The sequence below is a fragment of the Poeciliopsis prolifica genome, unplaced genomic scaffold (assembly GCF_027474105.1).
Source record: "Poeciliopsis prolifica strain line A6 unplaced genomic scaffold, Auburn_PproV2 SCAFFOLD002, whole genome shotgun sequence".
NCBI lineage: Eukaryota > Metazoa > Chordata > Actinopteri > Cyprinodontiformes > Poeciliidae > Poeciliopsis > Poeciliopsis prolifica.
In genome coordinates this window covers 2,262,501-2,284,226 of record NW_026562377.1, presented here as the reverse complement: position 1 = coordinate 2,284,226, position 21,726 = coordinate 2,262,501, and the positions used below count along the sequence as shown (strand labels likewise).

Here is a 21,726-nt window from a genome sequence, read left to right as displayed (position 1 = left end):
TTGGGCGGAGGGAGCAGGGATTTGGTCTGATGCAACAGAGTCGGTTTCATGACCCGCGGCGGTGAGGATGAGGAGAAGGAGGAAGCATGGACAGTCTAAAAACTGTGGGTTCAGCTTCCTTCAAGCTCCTCATATGACGGTGAGTTATGAGCGCGGCGGTGCGATCGTTTACACTCCGCCGCTGGTCGTCAGCAGCTGATACTCTCTGTCTGCAACTCTGGTTGGTTCAACACTAACTAACATTACAAGTAAAAAAAAATTTAAAAAAAGAAGAAAAAATCTATGAGAAACTTGATACATTTAGTAGAAGAACAAATCCCACAAAGTGTTTTTATTTGACAAAATCCTGTTGCCATCCCATAATGATTTGAGTACAGTGGAGCATTAGGACCATACTAAAAATAATAAATTATGAGAAAAAAAGTCATAATATTACATTTTTATTGTCAGTATGAGACAGATAACCTGTGAAAAGATCAGTTTCCTCCAAATTCTCCCCGAGTCGTCTGAAGAACCAAAACCAACCAATCGCAGCCAGGAGGCGGGGCCAAGTGCTGTCATCATCCTCATGCACTTACTGCAAAATGTAACTTACAGGAAATAGTTTATCAGATGTCATCTGTGGCTATGCTAATTAGCCTCTTGTAGCATTCACAACAAGAGGGGGATGAGATTGTGATTGGCAGCACTAAGACACGCCTCCTGGCTCTGATTGGTTGTTTCCGGTTTTTCACATATCAGTTTCACACCAATAAACTTTACATACTGCAGCTTACAATAAACCACACACATGTGAAAAACAATCCTATTTATAAAGCAATTAATATTAACTCATAATATTAACACTGAAGAAAGCTTGTTTAATGAGATAGCATTATGTTAAAGTAACATAATATTGATATTAATGTGAATAATGTTTTGCTAACATCATGTTTCCACCCAGATTGTTTGTAAGGCTGCTGCTCTGAATCCTTTTTTACCTTTTTTCCGTGTTATTCCAGTTCACCTGGATTCCTTCTGATCTGCTTTTCTTCACCTGGAAACAGTTTCGCACATTTACTGTCTGTGTGTGTTGGAGTGTGAAATCTTCTTCATTTGTTGAGCCGAGATGACGTTCCTAAATCAGTATCACCTACAGGGAGAAACAGGAGCAGTGTCAGAGACCAAGACGAACAAAAACCTCAAATATCTGCCAGGTCTGTCTGAGGAAAATAAGTAAAAGGTTAAACTGTCTGGAAATACATATATTTGTATCTCTGCTGGACACAAATACGTTAAATTCTTAAGCAAAGACTAAAGTAAAAACGCGACACACAGATGGAGGTGCAGCAGAGGTCTGAACTGTCATAGTCGAGTCAATCCAATTTCTACACACACACACACACACACACAGACACACACACACAAAATTCAATCATGTTTCTGCTGCAGCCTGGGGGAACTTACTGTGGAATCCTCACTATAGTGGAAAATCACCTTTTCCATGTTATTTTGCTCAGAAGGACCTACAGAACACACACACGCACACACACACACACACACATACGCACACACACACACATACATACACACACACACACCCTCTGACTAGATTTGCACAACGAACCAAGCGATCAGATTTATTTTAACTCTTTGTGGTGCAGATCTCACACTTTCATGCCTATCCCAGCCAGAAGAGCCAGCAAAGGAAGCGACTTTTATGCAACCGTGGAAAATAAAATCTGGACCTCAAACAGTTAAAAAGTGATTTTCATGACAACTAGAGGTTTCCTGTTGAAGTTTTACATCGAGAGGAAACCAGATTTTCACAAAGTTGAATTTGTCTAAAGCGTTAGTGCACACATGAGCTGATAGACAGACAATAATACATCAACTCAAGTAGAAAAACTATTTCTGATTTCTGTTTTTTTATCGTTTTGTCAAAACGATCCCTTAGAATCTTTCACCATCTATTTAAATCTTTCAGAACAAATAAAATATGATTGTTAGGAGCCAAGTGACAGTCACCATCGTCATGCTGTAAGATTTTTACCACTCCTTTTATTCTCTAATTTCGTTGTAAAATAATTAGTTTTTCTGATGTTTGTTGAGTTTTTGTTTTACATCCGTCATTCTGATCTCTGCTCGTCTCTCCTGGTTAGAAGGAACTGCTATTTCATTCTAATGAACTTATGATAATACAAATAAAACTTGACATTTAAATCCAAATATGCACCATGTTAGCCCATCCCTGTTTGAAAGCAAAACTTATTAAATTATGGCAGAGAAATCTTAGGTTCATTCACGACAGTCATGTTTAGTTTTTAAACCTTCAATAGAAACTAATTGGCTCATTTTCTTTAGGACTTAAAAATGAGCCATATTTTATAGAGAGCACAGGTAAGGACACTAAAACCACTTTGGGAACAGTCTGGGTGTGCAGACATGATTCAGCGGCTCACAGTAATGGCCGCCTCCAGAAGCGCGGCGCTAGCTGCAGATGCTAACATATATCAATGGAGAAATCCTTCAACCGCTAAAACCTGACACTGCTCCATTTGTGTTTACATTTTTGTTGAAGAAGCTCGTTGCGCTCAGTGTTTTCTCAGAGGTTTTTGTGTCGTTTCCTCCTGTTGTTCTTGGTGCAGCGCCCCCACTGGCGAGGAGGGGAACAAGTTTTTAAACTAGTTTGGTTGGTTTGACTGAAAATGTAACAAATGTTGCAATTTTGCTCCTCAATCCAACCGAATTGACCAGAATATCAGGTGTGAAATCACATAAACTTTTGAATTTGAAGAAATAATAAATACATTTCTTTCAGTATTTTGGCGCTTACCAAACAGAAATAACTCTGTTGATCTAAGGAATTTTAGGAATGTTCCTAATGAGATAAAACTGTCACAGTTTACAGAGGATGTCTGAATAAAATTTGAACTTATTCAAGCTTCCAACAGAAATCTGAATAAAAAAACATGGAAGTACTTCAGAAGTGGACAGTCTGCAAAAACTGTAGTAAGAGTAGCACTACTTCAACATGTTTCTACTAAAATGAAAGTAAAAAGTAGCCATGCAAGAAATGACTCAAGGAAGATTTAAAAAGTATTTGGTGAAAGTTTGCATTCGTAATGTGTATGTAACATTCGGTCGACTAAAATAATGTTCAAGCTGATAACTGGAAGTCGCACATGGCAACGTTTATTTTCGAACGTCTTCTTCTTCGCAGGTTCAGCTCACCTCTCTTGTGGACAGCAAGAGCGCCACCTACGGCCAACTGTTATATTTCTTTCATCTTCAGATTTTACAACCAAACAGCCTCAACACATAGGAGCAAAATCAGACCAAAAGCATCTGACAACCTAACCCTAACCCTAACTGTAACTTCCAGTCAGTTACTTGTGACTGGAAGAACACAAGTAACTGACCAAATTATCAATCATTTAATATTTTAAAGTGACATCATCAGACGGACCGAAATGTACAGAAATTTTACTCCAGAAAGAGAAGAAATATTGACTAAAAGATTTTACTCCTAAAAGGACATTTTTTCCAAAACTTTACTGGTAAAATGGATCTGGTTACCTCAGAACTGTGCAGTGCTTTCTGAACCATTAGCTCTCGGTTAAAGTTCACACCAGCAGTGAGAGCGTTTCGGTTTTAGAGTCCCATCCTGAGCTTCAGCGTGTCGAGAAAAGGGAAAATGGTTTTGACCATCTTGTCAGAATGACTTGAACTGCGTCTCCTGAGTGTGTTTAGGAAAACCGGACCGAGGATTTCTTCTCATAATTGTCTCGTTTATCATTTTATTACAGCGAGCTGTCCTCCAATGATTATCAGAAAATAATTACTCTGAATTATTTAAGGAGCCTCTCCATCACTGAGGATGGAGAGTGTGTGTGTGTGTGTGTGTGTGTGTGTGTGTGTGTGTGTGTGTGTGTGTGTGTGTGCGTGCGTGTGTGTGTGTGTGTGTGTGTGTGTTAGTTCTGCATTTTAATAGCATTAAGTAATCTCAAAAACAGGAAGCTAATTTGTCTTTGTGGATTTGTCGCTCGTTTCTTTTGCCTCTTGAGATAATTTTACATGTTTTTCTCTTGGTTAAAAACAGAACATACATGCTGAAATGATCAATATTTGTTTTAACTGACAGAAAAACAAATCTGAGGAATAAAACATGAGAAAATAGTTCTGGATAATTAGATGAGGACAGAGGACAACATGCTCCTGCAGCAGTGGGTGTTGCAGCTCTAGTCTTTCTGCATGGAGCTGTTCTCTTTGGTTTCTCTCTGGGTACTCTGGCTTCACTGTGATCTGCACCCTCCTTTACTTTATAAATCACTGAAGCTTAACATGAATCACTTCAGTTGTGGTTAGCACATTTACAAAGAAAGTTTATTTTATCTTTCTTATCCTCCCCCTTCGCTCTGAGGCCTGGACACTTTGTGCGCTGAGCTGCACCTGTTTCACACTTTAACTGTCAGTATATTTGTGCAGTTTTGGCTTCATTACTGTTCTCACTGTGTTGTCTTTTCAGCCAATAGCATTTTATTTCATCTGTATGCTCAAAATAATAATTAATTGATGACTAAATTAGTTGATTATTATTTCAACAAGCGATTAATCTCGATTAATCGTTTCAGCCCCATTGCAATCTGGGGCCACACAAAATCATCCCAGGTGCCACAAACGGCCCCTGAGCTGCACTTTGAACACCGCTGATTTAATGATGCAGGTATTTTTGAGACAAATATGATAAAACAACCAGCTGATAGATCCATGATGCTCATTAAAATCCTGTTCAGAATCAGTTTAAGTCTTTTCTTTAAATTATTACCCTTCAAAAACACAAAATCTTACCAAGTATTTTGGTTTAGTTTCTAGTGCAAATATCTTGGAACACTAGAAATAAAACAAAACTAATTTACAAATAACTTTTTAGAAAGACATGCAAGCTTATTTTAGTAAATAATTCCCTAATATTGATGAATTATCAGTTACTAATGAGCTCCACTGTTGTGAAAGTGAAATAATCTGCCAGTGGAACTATCGCTTTTTTAATCAACAATAAAAATTATTTACTTGAATTAAACTCTCATATCTCGCTAAAATGTTACCTGTAAGTTAGTTTTGTTGTATTTCAAGAGTACTAAGATATTTTCACGGGGAACTAGTCCAAAGATACTTGGTAAGATTTTGTGCTTTTGCAGTGTAAAGACGTCGTTCGGTTATTTTTTTCCCTCGGTTTCAAATGTAGAGACTAAATTTATCTGCTGGGGAAATGAGATGTATTTAAGTTCTGTGGGAGGAAAACCAAGACGTCTTCATCGTCACAAAAACAAAACTCTTCTCTGCTTCTGTGGCTGTGGAGTCGTCTGAACCGGCGCCTCCTCCCCCAACCCGCCCCGGACCCCCGCTCTCTCTCTCTCTCTCTCGCCCCGTCCTCAGGGCAGAAGTAAACCACGCCTTGAGGCCCTGCTCCCATTGTGCGCCCTCTGCTACTTCTGTTTGGGGCCTTTGTGCGCCGCTAATCAGCCGTGGGGCCATGCTTGGCCCCGAGTGTGTGTCTGTGAGTGTGCGTGAGTGTGTGTCTGTGTCCCTTGCCCTCATTACGTAGCCACACTGGGAGGCCAACATGGGAAGTTTCTGCTGCTCTACACCCCCTCCATCCTCCCTCCATCCATCCCTCCTTCCAATTCTCCCTTCTTCCCTCCTTCCCTTCCTCCCTCCCTCCCTCCCACTCGCGGGCCGTCACTTCATCCTCCCCCTTCGCTCTGAGGCCTGGACACTTTGTGCGCTGAGCTGCACCTGTTTCACAAACTTTGACTGTCATGCAGAGACGTTTTTCCACTGTGTTAATATACGTTTGTATAATCTGTGATAATGTTCCGACAGTGAAATAGAAAAAAGGACATTTCTGATTAAAAACTAAAATTCCAGAAACTTTCCAGAAAAAATTGCTGGAAAAAAACTAAAAACATTTGAAATTCTCAGAAATGTTCCAGAATAAAAACTTGGAAATGATTTGAGCTCCAAGAGTCCAAGGTTTGCGAGATTTTTAAAAAATTTTATTTTGATCACTATTTTAGTTTGAAAAGTTGGAAATTTGATAGAAACTTTTACATTAATTTTAGAAATTTACATGGAAAAAAACTTGGCTTGGCTCTAAAAGTCAAACATTTTTGTAAATTAAAGGTTTTTGCTTGTTCAGATGTTTTCTGGGTTCATCTCCAGAAGACAAATCTGTAAATTGTCATAAATCATCTTTTTGTTGTGGACTTTTTTTGTTGTAATGAAGTGTCAGTTTTGAAGGTCTTACTGTCTCTATTTGATTTAGTTGATAGTGAATGGAAAGGAAAGAGCGTAATGAGAGAAGGCCAAAGGTCACCAGGCCGGGAATCGAACCTGCGCCACCACAGCACTCCAAAGTTTCACTTTTTTGGGGATGATTTTTTTTATCATTGGTTTCAGCTTAACAATAAAATTCAACAGATGAAAAGAAAATGTTTCTATAAATGTAGTTTATTCATCTGAATTGAACTTTGGAGGTTTATTTTGACAGTAAATGTGTTGCTTTCTGAAGACATTTAACAGTAAATGAATTGTCTCTTCAATCAGTGTCAGTCTCTAAAAGCAGTCAGCTGGGCTCAGTGAACCATCCATTCATCCATTCATTCATTCATTCATTCATTCATTCACCCGCTGCATGCCCCTTTACCCTCCAGATTCCTTCCCTCTCTTTCTCTCCTTCAGCTTTCTGTCATTTGTCATCCCTTCTTTTCAGGCGGCTGCCTCGGCTCTCCTCTTCCTCCTGATGTATCACAGCCTCTGCTGAGCGTTTCTCTCTCATGAATCGGTTTGAGCCAATCAAACTCTCTCAGCTGAGTGACAGGGTGATCTATTCACGGCTCATCATGACTTCAGGAGTTATACGGACCCGTTGTTTCCAGTATACTCACCCTGACCCCAGGTCTGTTTCTCCCAGCTGAACTTTGAGCAGGTTGGGTTTTGGGTGACACCAAACATTTTTTGCACAAATTAATTCTTAAATACTGAGTTTTTAGTTTGTTTTAGGGCGTCTTGTCTCTTTAAATCCAAATAAACTCAAACTTTACAATCAATGACTGCAAACAGATGCACAGTAACACAGCTTTACATCTTTGAAAAGCAGCAACGGAGCCTCCTGCACAACCAACAATCATGCAGCAAGTGGTTTTTAGATGTTAAGCCAACAACAAAACACTTCTACTTTCTAGCAGCCATTGTACAAGAGTGAATGGATTAAAGTCTCTAAGATAATACCTTATACCTGCTGAAACACAAACACACAGTCATGGAGGATCTTCAGGTTCCAATGTGGGGCTGAGAAAGTCCCTCCACCGAACCCATCAGAGTTTCCCGTCCTGAATCCTCTCTCTCCTCTTGGCTCTACGTCTCTCGCTCTGTTGGCTTACTGGCCCGGATTCAGGCTACGACTCGTAATGAACCGCGATGCTTGTTTGCATTTTCTCTCAAGTTGAGGGAGTTTGAGGAATTGCTTCAGAATGGAAATGTTCCTCCAAACTTCAGTCATTTATAATCATATTTATTCCGTAAAGTTGCTCTGATGTTGAGGTAAAGCATCGTTTTATTCACAGACCTGCCTGGAGCAGAAAACACATCACACCACAGAACTGGTTTACTGAATGTACAGAACGGAGGAGAAGTCCTGCAACCTGATGCTCTGCAGGGGGCCGCCGGGGGCCCAATGCCCTCCTGACGAGGTCAGGACGTAAAGCCGCGTTTAAAACAAAACTAACAATCTGGTATCTGTTCAAATCCGCAGACAAAGAAGGTAAAAGTGGAATCACTAATAGGTGATGAAGGATAAATGATCTCAGGTTTATCAAAACTAAAACTGGATGGATGGAAAATGGATGAAATGATGAACAGCTTTTAGAATTTGATAAATAGTTTTTACAAACAATATGGAAACGTTAAAGGATCATGCAAAGCAGCGGTGACCTCAAAGTATTAATTAAATGTTTTGTAAGTGTAATTAGTAAATCGCACTGAAAAAGAATAAACTCCGATCATAATGACTCAAGGATTCATAAACTATAATAAAAAAAGGATTCATTTTTCTAAATTCAGTCGAAAAAGGTTCAGTAAAAGTTGGATAAGTTTAAAATACATATAAAATCACAATTTTTCTGTGTTTAATGGAACAAATATCAGTTTTAGAGAATAATTTTATTAAATTAAATTTCAACTCTGAGCTTGAAATGTGAATATAAACATTTTCTAAAAAATGTTTTATAAGTTAAACCAAACGTGTCTAAATATTCTCTTTTACAGATTTCCATATTCAGGCTGTTTTGTTTTAAACTTTAATTTAGAAACGTTAACTGTAAACTGCTTCTGCTTTGGAGGAAAAATCATTTCACGGTAACTGAGTTAACTATGGAAATAGATTTCGAACCTGAAAACTGATCAGGATTTTAAAGAAAAAAGATAAAATATCCTACATTATATAGATATAATGACTCTATAGTCCTGCTTTATTACAAATATAAATAATGTTTTTCTTTGTTGCTGTCAGATTGAATTATTATCATTTTGGCCCTTAAAATACCAACATTTCCACTTCGTATTTTGCTCCATCTGATGATGTAATCTTTACATATCAAATGATTGATTAGTTGATCAGTTACTCAGGACTGTTTTGGCCAGTCTGCCCTTCATGTTTCTGTATTTGACAATGTTTCTATAGGGGAGGTTGATTGATGTTCAGTTTCTGGAAAAGTTTTAGTTTTCTTCAAAATGACTCCTTTTCATTCAGAAAGGTAAAGTTCAGATTTTCCTCTTGCATAATTTCTGGAATTGCTTCGTCTGTCACACTGAGCCGAAACGCGATTCCTGAAACTGGAATCCATTTTCAAAGATCAGCTGCACGTCGTTAATCTATAAGCAAGTCTCCAGTATTGGCAGAGCCGCTGCATGTTGTTTGCTCTGCTAAGTGCCTACATGTTCCTAATTATTGCAGACAGATTGCTCTTCAAGTGGGGCTTTAACTTTCGAATCGTATTGTATTTGTAATATCCTAAAAGCGACTCCATTGTGGCGATAAGGCAGTGTCGAAAACGGGCAAATAAAAAAGGCTAAAACCTCCCACTTTGTTCTAAAGCAGGACAAATACAGAGATTTAAACGTTTCAATGGATTTTCAAACATCTGGATAAAAACCGGCACATTTTTGTTCTCCCTCCCACAATAAAGCCGAGATTTAAAGCCGTAGTAATAAAAATGTATGATAAAAATTAAAACCTGAACATCTAAAGAATATATTTCTCTACAGATGATTTCAGTCAGGAAAGATATGAAATGACTCAAACAACAAAACGAAAGAGAAGAAGAAATACACAAAAATCTAAAAAAACGTGATACAGCGAAGAAAATCTCATTTTTAATTTTTGTCTGATTGAAGCAGATTTATGAGAATCATGCCGTGGTGTGGACTGATCTGAGACGGAAGCATGAATTATGTTTACTTCCTACCAAACTCCCCAAAACAGCAGCACAAATCAACGGTAGTAACTGTTGCATAACAAGCAGTTATTACAGGAGGCGTCTGCATTCAGACCTGGAATAAAAACCACTCACTTTTCTTTGCAAACTGCAAAGACAAACTGTTTTGTCTAGTTCAGCACACTTGAAATAAAACAAAAGAACTTATGGTTGTGATAAAAGGCTGATTTTGTAACCGTCTTTATGTGGCTCCGAATGTTCAGGTCAGACTTCATCACTACGCCTGAATTTCATCCTGATGTTTCGTTTTTGTCAGTAATAACTGAAGCTGTTCTGATGGTTCCTCTTTAGGTCCAAACATATGAACTTCAGTTTGTTTTGGCCCATTTTTATGTTAAAGAAAAAAACCAACAGCTCAGAATTTGGGTAACTTGTTAGCTGGTTCTGTTGCACTTGGTGCCAATATTTCTTCTTCTTTGTTTTAATGGCCGTTAGTAACTAATGGAAACATTACTGCCACCAACTGGTGAGGATAGTGGACTGCGGTTTATTGGCAGCAAGTAAGAGTGGCACGACTTCAATATATTTTTACTCAAGTAAAAGTAAAAAGTAGCCATAGCTACGCTTACTCAGTTACATATACTTGTGTAACTTTCTTGAAAAAAAATTAGTTTAGGAATATTTTTTACTATGCTGGACTTTTCACTCTTACCTGAGCAAATTGTCTCCTAATTTTCTACCCACTGAATGAAAAACAAACATTTTTTATTGAAGGAAATTGATTTTGAAGCATTTTCCTTTTTCTGATTTTTTTTGTTGTTGTTATTTATATAAATTATTGTCATTAAAATATAAACATTTCCACTTAACTTTACATTTTGGCCCATCTGACGATGTAATGTTTAAATTTTAAATGATTGATAATTTTATCAGTGACTGTACATTTTTACTGGAGTGATAAGATGTTGAAGTAGAGCCACTCTTCCTCCAGTAGCTCTCAGATTGGAGGCGTGTAGTTGGTGCAGTTGGTGTAGTTGGTGGTTTTGGTGCAGTTGGTGTATTTGGTGTAGTTGGTGGTTTTGGTGCAGTTGGTGGTTTTGGTGTAGTTGGTGGTGTTGGTGCAGTTGGTGGTTTTGGTGCAGTTGGTGGTTTTGGTGTAGTTGGTGGTTTTGGTGTAGTTGGTGGTTTTGGTGTAGTTGGTGGTTTTGGTGCAGTTGGTGGTTTTGGTGTAGTTGGTGGTTTTGGTGTAGTTGGTGGTTTTGGTGCAGTTGGTGGTTTTGGTGTAGTTGGTGGTTTTGGTGTAGTTGGTGGTTTTGGTGTAGTTGGTGGTTTTGGTGCAGTTGGTGGTTTTGGTGTAGTTGGTGGTTTTGGTGCAGTTGGTGGTTTTGGTGCAGTTGGTGGTTTTGGTGTAGTTGGTGGTTTTGGTGCAGTTGGTGGTTTTGGTGTAGTTGGTGGTTTTGGTGCAGTTGGTGGTTTTGGTGTAGTTGGTGGTTTTGGTGTAGTTGGTGGTTTTGGTGTAGTTGGTGGTTTTGGTGTAGTTGGTGGTTTTGGTGTAGTTGGTAGTTTTGGTGGTTTCCTGGTTTTCCTCTGAGTCCGCAGTGAGCAGACAGAGTTTGACGAAGGAAGGTGGAGAGGAGAAGGAACAACTCTTCAGATTCTTGCTTTATTCCCTCCAAACTTGTAATGCAGGTTTGATTAGCAAGCATGTAATGTACTTTAGCCCCACGGCTGGAGACGGAGCAGCAGGGGAGACGGAGGCCAGGCGGAGCGGGATGGAGGCAGAGGTGCAGCAGGAAGGAGGAGGGGGAGGCATATAGGCTGCCATCTCAGCAGGTCTCCTCACCCCCCCTCCACTGCGCCTCCTACATTTTATTTCTCCATGTCTTCAAAACAAGATGCACCCCCATCTTTAAAACCTAACATCACCTCTGCGGAGGCACACACACTGCACCCTAATGCCCCTCCTATAGCTGCACCATGCTGGGTAAGTGCAGGCTGTGGGTGGGGTAGGAGGAGGTTGGAGGTCACAAGCAGGAAGAGTTTTTCTTTTCTGGGGTCGGATTGAGGGGGGGTGAGGAGTTGCCTCCCCACTAACAAGTTGGATGTCTGCATGCAGGAAGTTGTTTGTGCGTCGACACAAAGCCAGTTTGTTTGAATCCAGCAGGGAAAAGTCAGCCGTGTTGACACTCAGCTGGTTTAAGGGTTAAAGGCTAACGAAAATGTCGAGGCAGCATCCGCCTGAGTCTCGCCTTTTAGGAACTAAAGAGTCATCAGGAAAAGTGTAGAGATTACACCTGTAAATCAGCCATGCACTGCAAAAACACAAAACCTTACCAAGTCATCTTGGTCTGGTTTTTAATGCAAATCTTATGATAACAGATTGTTTTAAATCAATCCCTTAATTACTAAAACCAGACCTTTTTCATCAATATTCAAGAATGACTTGCCTTAAAACAAGTTTCTCATCCGTTAGTTTGTTTTGTCTTATTTAAAGTGCACTAAGATTAAAAATCAGACCAAATTTACTTTGCAAAACTTTGAGTTTTTGCAGTGATCTTTATTAAAATATCATTCTTAATTCCCTTATACTATGAAAAACTAGCTGTATTTATTTGACAATGTCTCCAGAATGTAGTAACTAAATGACTCCAAATAAGAAAGACACATGAAAACATTTGGAAATGTTTTCTACGTCTTGTTATCCAAAGTAAAACTTTAAAAATGATGAAAAGTTTTTGTTCCACTGGCAGATTATTTCACTTCTAACTTCCTGTTATAAATTAAACAATCTGCCAACTTTTCCATCAATATTAGGGAATTCTTTCCTTAAAGAAAGTTCCTACATCTTGCTCAAAAGTTACTTGTCAGTTAGTTTTGTCTTATTTCAAGTGTACTAAGATATTTGAACTAGAAAGTAGACCAAATTTACTTGGTAAGATTTAGTGTAAAGCTAATCAAACCTCCTGGTTCTCTAAAGCTCAATGTCTGTAAATCAGATCCAGTAGCTGAGCAACGCAGCCAAACGAGGCGTCGCCGCTTCCCGTCGCCCCTCTGCCGGCCGCGCTGTCGGCTCAGGCTGTCGGCTCAGGCTGTGAGCAGAGCGACGTTAATGTGTGGAGACACCTGACAAGCCTGCTGGCCTTTAGGGCTCAGCCTAATCACTCCGGACCCGAACCCATCGGGAATTAAACCCGCAAAACCAAACAATCGCTGTGGGAGCCGGCTGGCGTCTGCAAGAGGCAGCTGGAGGAGAGGAAACCATAGAAGAAGAGAAAATACAGAATCTGCATCTGAACATTCAGACTCTGATCCTCAGAGAAACATTTTCACTTAAAAACCATAAAATAAAAGGCAAAAACACAAAATATTACCAAATATTATTGGGTTCGTTTTTTAATACGTATAAAACTGACTTACAAGTAACTTTTCAGGAGTTTGTTTCAAATAAAAAATGCATTAATGTTGATTAAAAAGTTCCAGTTTCATTGGTGGATTACTTCACATTTTTCCCAGTTTGTAAGTGGAATGATCTGCCAGTAGAAACTGGTATTTTTCCTTAAATATTAATGAATTATTTACTTAAAACAACCTCCTGCATCTTACTGAAAAGTTACTTGTAATTTAGTTTTGTCTTATTTTATAGAAACTAAAATTACTTGGTGAGATTTTGTGTTTTTGTATTTATTGTATTGTTTATTATGTATCATGATAAGATTTTTGATTTATCGTTTTTGCAGTAAATTCCAATTAATGATGTTAAAAAAACTAAAACTGTCCGTATTGTCAGGATTGTTACTTTTTACAATTTTCTCCACACTTTGATCAACAAATGAGAAAATATGATTAAATGGTCAAACTTTTGTGTGACAATAATTGGTGTGACCTTAAAAACAAGCAATAAATTAGTTTTATTTTTGTACCACAGAATATTGTCATTAACCTTTAAGTCCCAGACAGAGAAAGAAATGTTCTACAGCAACTTAAATAGAGCTTAGCTGCAAGAGGCTAGAAGTGGCATCAGAAATGTCTCTGCAGCATGTTAGCGCTAACTTTAAAGCTCTTTTTCACCCTTTAAAATTCTGCGCTAATTCAAAATGAATGGGGATTTTCCAGTGTTTAAAGTACAGTAGCTTGTTAACTCTGGTATCTGTTAAGCCACACAGGGCCCCTCGCCACTCTGCCCCTCTCTCCAGATGCCCTCATTAATTTTAGATTGGCTCTAAATGAGTCTCCTTCATCGCACCCGAGGTTTTCTAAATTAGATTCATTTATATTTAAATTGTGAAACAGGCGTGGTTAATGAGAGAATCGTTATTTTTGGGGGTTATTTCAGATATGCTGATAGTTTGGCTGTGTGAACTTAAACCACCAGAGAAGCCTGACATGCAGCGAGGCCTGCAGCTTCGACTTCTGCTTTCTGCGTTTTAGGTTTTTAAAGATGCTAACGTAGCAGAATGAAGGCGACACACGCGCACCAAATAATAATTAAAGGTGGCATACTAAAACATCCTTAATCGGGTTAGGATATGTTTATGAACTATATTAAACATCTTTTGTATTGAGATTTCTATGACTGAGTACATGAGGAAATAAAAATGCTACAAGAATAAAGTCGAAATATAGCAGCTACAACTCATCGCTAAAACTCGCACGGGAAAATGGCTGCAAACAGATGAGTAATTATACAAACATAGATCTTTGAAAAGCAGAAGAGGAGCCTCCTGCACAACCAGCCAGGTATCATCAAGCGGTTTCTGGATGGTAAGTTAACAGCAAAACTTTTCCAGCAGCCATTGTACAGCACACACGGCGGTAAAACCAGGGAGACATCAGAGAAGAAAAAGTCAAAATTACTAGATTAAAGTCAGAATTCTCAGATTAAAATCAACAACAAAACTTGTCTTTTCCAGCAGCCATTGTACAGGACAAAGCAGCTTGAGCTCTGCTGGAGTTGCTTGGTAACAGCTTGCGGTTGCTAGGTAACCCTGCCTACTAATTTGTGCCGTTACATTTGGAAAGTTTTCTAAACACCAAAAAACTGGCTGACTGTTTTTGTCCTTTCTGTCAGAATGAAGGTGAGTCCATAAACGCGAGCCTCGTTTGTTTCTTCTGTTTACGCCTAATGTGTCGTTTCCAGCACATCGGTGCAGTTTGCTGCTAACAAGCAGATCATCAGACTCATGTTGACCTAACAGGTGCCTCCATCAACGCACGGCGGAGCAGCAGGGCGCCTCTTAAAAATAAACTGCTGAAAATGCCACATTTGAGAAATAAAGAACATGAGCAGGAATCCCACCCAGGCCACTCATAAAAAGGCCGAATCACAGAGCGCTTTACAGCCGTACGTCTCCTCACAAGGCGTCCCGTAGCAACCCCCGGCTTCCCCCGGCAGGAATCTGCTGTTAGGAATCTAAGTGCCAGGCGTTTAAAACCCGAGGAATGCTATTGTTCTGGTCACAGCTGCAGGACCGCTGGCCCGGCTGCTGCTGGGGCCAGAGGAAGGAGGGCGGGGGCCACGAGGTGTGAAACAGACAACTTTACGTGTTTTAGCGCTCTGTGGTCTCATGACAAAGCAGCGAATAGTTGACAGCAAGTCGACACATTCCTCCTGGCCTGGACGTTTACAGTGGCTCCATAACCTTTGAACTTTTGTCAAATAACCAACACGAGGTTCAGTGTGTTTTATTAGGATTTTATGTGCTAGAATTAAAAATGTGGCAGATTAAAATGTGTGTTTAATCTATGCAAGAGGATTAGGGACACTAAAAAAAATCATCTGACTTTAATGAATGAATCCTGAGGTTTGTTTCTCAGAACTGACTTTTGATCTCAGAAGATTGAAATCAAAATTCTGAGTCAAAATTCAAAGATTAAAGTCAGAATTTGGGGGGAAGAGTCAACAGTTGCTCTGATCCTCTTCAATATTAATCCTTTTCAAACCAACGAAACAGAAAAACTTCCTTTCTGGTCACAATGTGTGTGAAATCTAACTCTGTGATAGATAGATTGACCAGTGATACCATATCACTGGTCAATCTATCCACCAAATTGCTATAATTTCCTTTTGTGTTGTATTTATATTCTTTGTTTTGTATTTAATTTGTATTTTTTTGTATTCTTTTGTGTGCTTACTGTGTGCCACATTTTTGCCTCTGAGCTGCTGGTAACTATAATTTCCTGAGGGAGTCTTCCCAAGGGATCAATAAAGTCAAGTCTAAGTCTCTAAGTCTAAGTCATTGTAATGACCGGCGATGGCAGCATCATGCCGTGGGGATGCTTTCACTACAAGACAACAAATGGAGCAAAATACAATCAGTTTTGTGATTGTAAGGTCAAAGGTCATCTTACAAGGCGTTATTTTAAAATCCTGATTCGACATTTCTCCACTCAGTCTGCAGAGGAAACGGGGAGGAAGAGGATGATGAAGACAGAAAGAGGATCCATGCTGGTGATGTTTCTGATTCTCATTCATCACAGCGAGAAGGAAGAGATTCTGTCTCGTCAGAAATCACCATCCAGCTGCTGTGTGTGTGTGTGTGTGTGTGCGTGTTTGTGCGTGTGTGTGTGCGTGCGTGCATGTGTGTGTGTGTGTGCGTGCGTGTGTGTGTGTGTGTGTGTGTGTGATGTACCTGCCTGGTCCCAGTTTCTGCCTTCTGGTTCAGGGCGTGTCTTTAATCTCATGTTGCGTAACTGGAAAAGAATAAAAACAAAGTGAGAAACTGACTCATGAATTTGTTTCCACTGCAAAAACTCAAAGTTTCACCAAGTATTTTGGATTTAGTTCACTTAAAATGAGACAAAACTCATTTTTCAGCACTAGTTGCATTCTGGTTTCTCTTACAAAGTGGGAAAAACTTTTTGTTATAAGTAAAAATCTGCCAGTGAAACTCAAATCAAAAAAGCTTCTGTCTCACTGAAAAGTTAGTTTTGTTTCATTTTAAGTGAAGTAAGTTATTTGCTCTAGAAACTAAATCAAAAATACTTGGTAATACTTGGAGTTTTTGCAGGGAAAAAGAAAAGATCATGAAACTAAATATGAATCCTGTGATTCAAAATTATTAAATGAATTGGCAATTTTAGTGCAAAACAGTATTATTAACCATGGTGGCCATCTTGGGAAAAAAGCAGTAAATATGATTTAATTTGCTAATATTAAATCTGTGGTAAATATGAGCAAATTTAGTGGAAACATACAAAAAAAATGGCTGCAACCTGGAAGTGTCTGACTTAAGTTTGTCCAAAAAAGCAGAGTTGGTGGAACATTGGGGTTGTTTCATCCATGTGGAGGATTTTGCTGAAACTGAATGATCTGCGGCTCCATCGAGACAAACAGGAAGCCCTGATTCCCACCTGCACATTCATTTCTGAGGCGTGATCAGCACACAAAGCGCGTTTCTGCGGCATTTATCAGCGAAGCTGTGGGTGAATTCACAGATAGGAGACGGATTTATAAAACACTCGGCCTTGGTGAAAAGCTGCTGAGACTAAAAGGTCAGAGATCGTTGTGAATCCTTGTTCGCTCACAATGGCTCCCAGTGTTTCCTGATCCAAGGTTGTGTTACCAGGCAACAAATACAGTTCAGGGCGAGTAACTTGCTGACTCCCCCTGCATGAACTGCAGCAAAGTTTCTTTGCAGAAAGTTGAGGCGTGAATTTATGTAAACGTGCAGCTAAATCACGAGAAATAGTCTGAAAATCCTCCTTGCAGACACACAAACTGAGCCTCTTCCACCTTTAAATCCTCTGAACAGTTTGCTGCACAGTCACCCCCTTTGGGCTGCCCCAAAATAAAATAAAAAAGAAACAAACATGCAGCAACATAAAGATGTTTAAAGCAGAGACAAGCAGAAATGCTGATCTTCATGTGTTTATAGTTTAACAGCAAATATTTGATAAATGCAGTGAAGTTCATTTAATGTTAAATTACAAAATCTGATTAAAAGTAAAGATGTATATATATATACATACATACACACACATACATATATATATATATATATATATCTATATATATATATATATATATATAGATATATATATATAAAATATATATATATATATATATATATATATATATATATTTAACCCTCATTGAGTAAATGTATTAATTGGGGTAAAAAAAGAAACTTATACTTTACTTTTTTACTGAATTACTAATTCATAACTTCCTGTGAACTTTATGAATAAATATAATGTGATCTATTTCATTAGCCACATTTAAATATGGGAAACACAAGCGAACATGCAGGTTAAGGAAGTCCCTGTATTGATCTTTATGAGTTAGGATTCATCTACAGGCCTGGATTTCCATCTGCAATCAGAGAATTGATCAAAATTAATAAAGTAAAATAACTGAAAACTATCAGATCTGAAAAATAATCACATTTTATCTCAACTGCATATTTTGCGTCTGATGATGTCATTTAATATAATGATTAATAATTTGATCAGTTTCTCAATAATTCAGTTTTTACTAAGTGCTTTTTTGTGAGACTTTAAAAGTTTAAATCAGTAATTTTTGCTCCAGAAATGTAAATATTTAATCTATTAACGCTAAAATGGGCATAAAAATGTGACTGCAGGTGAAGCTGCATGAACTGTTTCGATTGAACGGTTTTAAAACGATTCAGACGCACAAAGCAAACAAATGAAACCTGTTACAGAACTGAACTTCAAAATGAGTGATTTTACCTGCAGTAACAAGTCAGATCTGAGGCATTTTCCTGTTTTTCCTCCCGCTCTCTGTTTTCCAGCTGGTTTATCCTTCATGACATCATTAAATATGAACTGTTTGCATTCAGACAGTGAAGTTCTGAATGCCTGAGACAAACCGAGGCGTTTCTCATAACAGAAAACTGTTTTCTGTTGATCCATTTGACTTTCAAATGGATCAACAGACTCCAGTGACATCAGAGCAACAAGATCCTGTACAAACAAGAGGTCTCACTTTGACACAAATGGTCTGGTGCATTTTTTTGTTGATATGATTTGCTTTGATTCAGTGAAGTGAATCGCAGTGAGTAGAGAATCCAGAAATGTTACTGAAGTAGTGATACTTCATGATACTTCATGATACTTTATGATACTTTATGATACTTCATGATACTTCATGATACTTCATGATACTTTATGATACTTTATGATACTTCATGATACTTCATGATACTTCATAATACTTCATGATACTTTATGATAATCATAAGTAAAAAAAATATTCCTAAAGGTGTAAAGTTGTTCACTGCCAGTGAAGTGAGTTTCTGATTTGTGTTAACTTTATGAGACGACAGATTTTAACTGAAGTTTATTTTTATTAGTGTTTTTGTCTGATTTGTTGATTTATGATTGTGGATGTAACCGATTTGAGACACATTTATGTATATGAAAGCATTGACGTATTTTCTATGTTTAATTTAGAAAATAATCAAATTTGAAATTGTTTTGCTTGAATTTGTTTTTTCCCCTTTTAGGCTCATTTATTATTTATCAGTGATTCGACTATTTCTCAGATGTTTTGCTCAGTGGTTTATAAACTATTTTAAATGTTGTTCTCTGACTGTAGGACTGGGTGACGCGCTGACTTCCTGGTTTCAGTCAGAACTCCAGCAGCAGCGTTCCTGATCAGCTGATTGATCCAGAACGCCGGGGAGACGCTGCTGCTCTAACGAACCCAACCAAACAAATGCAGGGACGAGTTTCTCTGGATCAGAGGTGTCCGAATGTTTTGCATCATTTATCAGAATCCCAAAGTTGAAAATACTCAGCGGCCATATTTGTGACTTTTTTATCATCTTTTCTGCAACAAATTAAGAAATAAAGAAGAAAATTATCATCTTAATTCATTTTTTAAGACTTTTTTCCAGTTTATTCAGTCCAGAAAGTTTTCCAGCCTATTCCAAACAGAAACAAGAACTTTTTCCAAAGAAAAGTTTGATAGAAGAATTAATGTGGTCTCGTCTTTAAGTGAAATGTTTTCGCCCTACAAACTATAAAATTAAAAAGAAAACAAACACAACTGTTAAAAAATACTTTATGCCTCATACTTTCCATTAAAGAAGAATTAAACCTTTCATGAACAATTTCCTGCTGTAAAGTGACAAAAGAACCGACCCAGGGCCCATTCTTTTCACTGCAAGGCCCACAAATGGCCCCCAGGCCACACTTTGGACAACCCTTCTCTAGATCTCACTATGATCAGTCCTCTAATCCTGCAAATGTTCCTCAGGTGATAAAAGGCCGACTTTGTATTCGTCTTTATGTGGCTCTGAAGGTTCATAGTTTCTTCTTCATACAAAAGTTTCAAACTTTCAGCAAATTAAACTCAAGTCAACAGAATGTGCATGATAACAGAAAAACCTGCGCTAACGTGTGTGTGTGCGTGCGTGCGTGAGTGTGTGTGTGTGTGTGTGTGTCTTTGTGTGCGTGCGTGCGTGGGTGTGTGGGTGCGTGCGTGCGTGCGTGCGTGTGTGTGTGTCTGTGTGCGAGTGCTAACAGCAGAGGCCCCCAGAGCCGGGCCCCATCATGTCCAGCTGGATTGTGGGTAGCAGGGAGAGCTGGGAGCGGGTTTGGAGTCGGGCTTTGTTTGTTCCTGTGTGCTGACATCACCGTGCTGATGGCACCAAATCCCCGTTCCCCTGCACACAGCACTTTCTATACAAAACAGCAACACACACACACACACACACACACAGTGGCACATGGTACGAGTAATGCCAACTAGGCCAAAAAGAAAACCAGCTCTCTTTTTTTAACTGACGTCCCTGAATGCAGATGCGCTCAGCTGCCGGCGGTTCGGTTCTGTCCGAATTTGGGTTTTTGCTGAAACTTTAAAGTTCAGGAACGAGGCGCCGCATCAGCCCAGACAAATTTAGCACATCATTTTGATGAAGCACAAGAAAAACATAAATTATTTAAAATTAAGAGTTTTGCTCACAGCAAATTATTGTTGAAAGTTTTTATGCATATGGAGAAATTTTTCATTACTTTACTTATTTAATGAGACAAAGTAAACCACAAAGGTTAAAAACAATAAAACGAGATATTAGAAATGTTCTTGTAAAAATAAAGATTCCTGCTTTTGTCATCGCAAATGAACATTCAACGATCAAAGAATTATACTAATTTAATTCAAGTTTGATTTTCCTAAATAATCAGTTTCACACCAAAAAAACAACAAAGATGAGAAGTTTTATGAATCTGAGATTGTAGATCTATTTCAGACAGATTGGTTCTCCTTTCCATGAATTTAAAACTGAAGGAAAAATTTTATTTTCATTATGTTAATAATTGAAAGAGACAAAAAAACAATGTATTTGTGAAATATTTACATTTTATTTGCACAGTTTTATATAAAATTTGGACATCCTGACTGTCAAAGTCAAAACTAAAACTTTTGTTCATAATTTAAAGGATTTTTCCAGTTTAATTGATCATTTCTATGTAAAAACTCTGAAGTTTGGAGTTAAATTTCAACAAAAATTAGAAACTTTTTCTACAACCTGTGGATGAATTTTTGATTTTAACTGACTTCAAATCTTGTAGTATTTCAGAACTTTATACTGATTATAAAAAGTTGAGTAAATCTTAACTCTTATTTCAAAGTTTCTTTTATTCTGTTAAAAAATAGGCAACAAAAATGAAGGTGTGATAACTGGAAGTGGAAACGAGGAAAAAAGTCATTAAATCTGACAGAAAAACTTTTTCAGAAAACTAAAGAAATATTCACCTTTTTAATGAGAAAAGTCGGATCCATCACTCGGAGGGAAAATATTATTATTTTTAAACTTTTCCATTGTAATTTGCCTCACAGGGAAACGAGTTCAGGGAGTTTATGTCGAACGTGTGTTTGCTCATAATCTGCCTGTCTTTACATAACCTGGTTAAATATTAACCCAGAGCTTTTCTGCTGCACTTTACTGGCTCTTTGGGTTGCATGCGAGAGGCGGGTCGGTCCCACTCACTTCCTCTCAGCCGACAGGAAACACGGCCATTTTTCCTCCAATGAAAAACATTCTGAAGGTTAAAAATTTGACCTCAAAGTGGGGATTTTTATAATTTATCGTGATAAATTTCTTGTAATGATCAGATTTTCATCCATTATTAGAAATGTAAACATGTGGGAATTTTACCTGGTAGTTTGTTGACAACCATTTTGTTTCTTTTGAACAATTGAACCTGCAGTTTGTGCTAAATTACAACACATTTTCCAAACCTTTTGATTGATTCTTGAATTGATTGATTTATATCTGAATTT

General features: G+C 38.2%; 2 long non-coding RNA genes across 4 annotated transcripts in view; one reads left to right on the top strand and one right to left on the bottom strand.

Moving 5' to 3' along the window:
• The window catches only part of LOC129372393 (uncharacterized), a 122,137-nt gene extending 102,903 nt beyond the window's left edge, over window positions 1-19,234 (top strand). Inside the window, exon 6 of one of the 2 annotated variants that reach the window (XR_008607247.1) lies at window positions 19,036-19,234. This is a non-coding gene — a long non-coding RNA (uncharacterized LOC129372393). Of the gene's footprint in view, window positions 1-6,307; window positions 6,434-19,035 lie in introns of those variants that run through there. The other variant, XR_008607246.1, reaches the window with a different exon arrangement.
• Window positions 1-21,726, bottom strand: part of LOC129372386 (uncharacterized) — a 154,897-nt gene that overhangs the window by 3,606 nt on the left and 129,565 nt on the right. For both annotated transcript variants that reach the window (XR_008607244.1, XR_008607245.1), the window contains 2 exons: window positions 16,106-16,166; window positions 981-1,132 (listed from right to left, as the gene is read on the bottom strand). This is a non-coding gene — a long non-coding RNA (uncharacterized LOC129372386). The remainder of the gene's footprint in view (window positions 1-980; window positions 1,133-16,105; window positions 16,167-21,726) is intronic.